The sequence below is a fragment of the Humulus lupulus genome, chromosome 1 (genome assembly GCF_963169125.1).
Source record: "Humulus lupulus chromosome 1, drHumLupu1.1, whole genome shotgun sequence".
Taxonomy (NCBI): domain Eukaryota; kingdom Viridiplantae; phylum Streptophyta; class Magnoliopsida; order Rosales; family Cannabaceae; genus Humulus; species Humulus lupulus.
The window spans coordinates 247,632,122-247,636,466 of NC_084793.1; the positions used below are offsets into that span (position 1 = coordinate 247,632,122).

The 4,345-nt window shown below is 32.4% G+C and overlaps 1 pseudogene; it reads right to left on the reverse strand.

Moving 5' to 3' along the window:
- Window positions 1-247: 247 nt before the first annotated feature.
- Window positions 248-3,896, reverse strand: LOC133812972 (uncharacterized; annotated as a pseudogene).
- Between the last annotated feature and the right edge of the window lie 449 nt (window positions 3,897-4,345).

A 4,345-nucleotide genomic window follows, 5' to 3' on the forward strand; every position in this document is an offset into this window, starting at 1 on the left:
AATAGAGAACGTACTAATAATAACCATGGCAAAGAAAATGTAAAGATTTAGCAGCAATACATATTAATACTGCTAATCATCACTCATATGGGAATATAAACAAAGCTTTGTTGCTTTGTGGAGAAATAAAAGCTTTATGAAGCTAATAAACTTGTGCATTTTCTCTCTTTGGTCCCGTTCAAAGGAAAAATCACCCATGTATCTTTCAAGTATATTTGAGTGGATAACTAGAAACTGTCAACTTAAGCTATGTATAAATATGAAGACAGCCATGTATCAACACCTTAATTGAAACATGCCATGCAATCACCCATCTCAGCGTTGATAAGATTCCAACACTTATTGGAACAGTCATTGCTGCCATGCCCAAAACCTCTTCAGTCTCAATCTCGGGATCAAGACCATCTTTGAATGGTTAATTCAAGTTAAGTTCTCAGCACCATACACAAAAAGGGACAATTGTTTATTCAAAATAAAAGGAGTGGAGAAAGCTAAGAGGATACTTGACTATAAAACACAATTAGCTTGATTATTTCATTTCTTGAGCCTTATAAAAGAACTCGATTAATTCCAAAAGTACAAGACATCAAACAAAGGATATATAATGGAGAATATGTTTCCATGGCCCATCCTTGAGTTAAGAAGTAGAAAGACGTCACCATTGCAATAAGCCCACCAATCTGATTAAATAAATGTCAGTAAAAATATTAAGATAATCTTATATTTTAATGACATTGCATTGACAACAAGTCACCATACTTGATCTGGTATGTCACATCCTCCTGCAGTACCAGAATGTGAACCCAAAAACTATCTTACGGTAACCAATCCAGTGGTTTATGTTTTAATATTCAAGCAATCTCACATAGCTAGAAAAGAGCCCATGCACTAGCGTTACATTTTAATTGGTTAATTACTTAAGAGAAGAATGATGTAGTCTGCCCTTGGTTAAAAAATATTCTTGATTAAAATTCGCTCAAGGTTCATGATATGACATGATCAATATATAGTATCACAAAAATATCAGCTGGCGGTCTAAGAAAGTCATCCACAGACAACCAAGCACATACAAAAGAGGACTACCATTATCCAAACATGTCCTCTCCTCCCATATAGCAGTGCAGAGAATACTCCAAGGACAACACCAACATACTCTGCTAGTATAGCTCTAAAATAATATAGAAAGAGAAGTATGGAATCAGTTCCGAATACAAGGGATATAAACCAGTAAAGAGCAGTAATTTGATATTCTTGAACTTTTTTCTTGTCAGTGTCAGAGGAGCTATGCCAATTCAAATATAAGGTTTGCACTTGTGCTCAAAATAAAAGTAATACTCTAGGGAGCGATTGTTTTCAAACTTGTGTTTGTTTGGATAAATCACTTTGCTGTAAAAATAATATTTATGGCAATGTCATCAAGACTATTAAAGACTGTAGTTAATATCATTTACAGCGTAAATTTCAATCATATGCTATTGTAATTAAAAAATGTGGCAACTAACATCACACTTTTGTTAGTTTAAATAGATGATAAGAACAGCCACATCAAATGGTAGCATGAAAATTTGTTCGAGATGAAACTACCTAAGAGGTCCAGAAGATTTAAGACCTTTTCCCCATAAAATGAAGTGTAAAGCCGTTATGCCACCATTTATTATAGACGGTACTACCTGGAAAACAGTAAATATACTAAGATATATGTACAACAACAATCTGTTGGGGTTTTATGCCCTAATTAAAACTCAAATTCTTTGTAATCTCATCTTATTATCAATAAAAGAATAGAAATCATTTTTTTGACTTGGTCAATCACTTTGCTCACATGTTTTATTTTCATGATTATTTGTTTAATATAAACTCCTATTAAATCCCGAGCATATAGCTAATCTTATTTAAAGTGACGTAATCACAGTGGAATATAAATATGATTATATGTTCAAAATAAGTTAGTCCTAAGATTAGTTAGTGCACCGGATTTACAGTGACTTGCCAATCTACGATATGATCTACCTACACATTACAGTGTTATGTTCTTTCCAAAACATTAGCAAAGTAGATAAGATCGGATGTATTTGTTACATCGGACAGGACCGATATTGACAGTTGATAAGATAAGTAAACATACCGTTATTATCTATTCTAGTCATATCATATAGTTGACCATAGGTTAATTCAATCTCAATTTTGAGTGGTTAGTATTCTAATTGATTGTATTATTTGAGTTCTTTGACTTGTTCGTTACCAGCTTACCCTACGGACTAGCCCATACTTACATCTTGGGAACTCGGTAGTATAATTGAGTGGGAGTGTTAATCATAGATATGAACATCTATAGCTTCTGATGAAGAAGTGAAATGATGGTTTCCTTTTAGTTTGGTTCAAGGTGTTAAATGATAGAGATCTCATTTCAGTAATTAAATTAGTTTACTGAAATATCATTTACAAGGAACTAAGTGTTTTAAGGATAAAATACAATGAGGGGTAAAATGGTATTTTAGTCCTATCTCATTGTAGACCATCTATAGAGGATTGAGTGACAATTATGGTTGTAACAATGGATAATTAATAGCGTATCTATATTTGTTATAAAGCATTCTATGAATTCAAGAGTGCAATTCCAAGTCTATAGTGGAGTCACGAGGAATTAATAAGTTAGTAAATTTATTTGTTAGATTTATGATAACTTATTGGAGCTTGATTTCATAGGCCCATGGTCCCCATTGTACCTTGGATAAAATCATCTAGATAGTCTCAATTAATTGATTTAATCATCAATTAGAATTATCAAAGTTGACCAGGTCAATTTTGGATAGTTTCACAGAGTTGTGTAATTTTGAGAAGAAAAGAGAAATTATGGCAGATTTATTAATTAAGATAAATTGGTATCTAAATTAATAAATAAGTTTAAATCAAGGTTCATTTTTTATAATTAATTAATTTGATGAAGGATTTAAATAATTATTTAATTAATTAAATCAATAGAAAATAATACAGGCCTTGATTTTAAGTCCAATGGGCTTATAATCAAATGGGAAATTTCACGGGCCTATAGCCCATGATAATTTCGACCTAGGGCTTCAAAATAGCTATTATTTTATTTATTTTTTTAATTAAATTAAATGGCCTAATTGAGTTTATAAAAGGAGTGCTTATAGAGAAGTAAAAAAAAAAAAAAGTTTGATAAGTCACAAGTCAGATTTTCTGATAGTTTTAGATTCTCTCTAAACACAAGTCCTTTTCTAAACCTCTTTGTTATTTTCTCTTCTTCTCTCTATATCTATCTCATGTGTTGAGAATTGCCCACACTAGTCTAGGTGGTTCTAAGGATAATTGGAAGATTGTGAAGAAAATAGAAGATCGGTTCAGTTTCTTGATAATATTCTGCGACAGAAAGGATACAAGAGTTAGAGAAACTGAAGGAAGGACTCTTAATTCCGCTGCGTATACTGTAAGTATTCTATTCTTTGTTTCTCTTTGAATTCAATTTTAGAAACATGTTTTAGGCGATCTCGTATTAATTTGTTTAATATTAGATATACATGAAAATAAATAAAGATCTTGTATAAGTTTTTCCAACACAATCATATAAGCTGATATTCTTTCATGCATATTCTAATAAAGGTAACAATTCAAAGAACCTGTGTATTTGAGAGCAGTCTACCCTTCCAAGGCTTTTGCAAAACAAGAAATAGGATGGATGATGAGATCAGACAAATGACGAGAAAAAGAACACAGAAGCCCCTGTTTGAGACAAGTATCGGTACAAAGAATAAATTGACCTTATTCTCATGAAATTGCAAATAATATGAACAATTTGCATGGGGGTGGGCCTACAATAATATGAGTTATGCCATTAAAAGCCTCTCAAATCTCCACATGGCACTTCCTAATCTCATTTCTTCAATTTAGAATCGTATATGAAATTAAATTGAAACAAATCAACTTGTATAAATTAATAAAAAAAACAGGTTTTTGTTTCCCTTACCTTCAAATCATTACCAGCACAAAACACCTTCGGAACCAAACTATGAATCAAAACCACATTAGCAGAGGAATCCTTACTGACAGCTTCAAGAGACTCTATAAACCCTCTAAGAAAATCCCTCCCAATGACATTTCTCCTCTCAGGTCTATTCAAAGTCAGCTCAACGATTCCTACCATACAAACACATTTGGGGTTTTCCCCCAAACCCATAAATAAATAAAATCGACCAAACACATCATAACTCAGTTATATTATATGTGTATATATATAATACTAGAATCAGAATCGGAAAGCCTGTTAAGCTGGACGAGTTGAAACGGTGAGCGGTCCAAGATGAGGGTCCGATGAGTTTGGTAACGA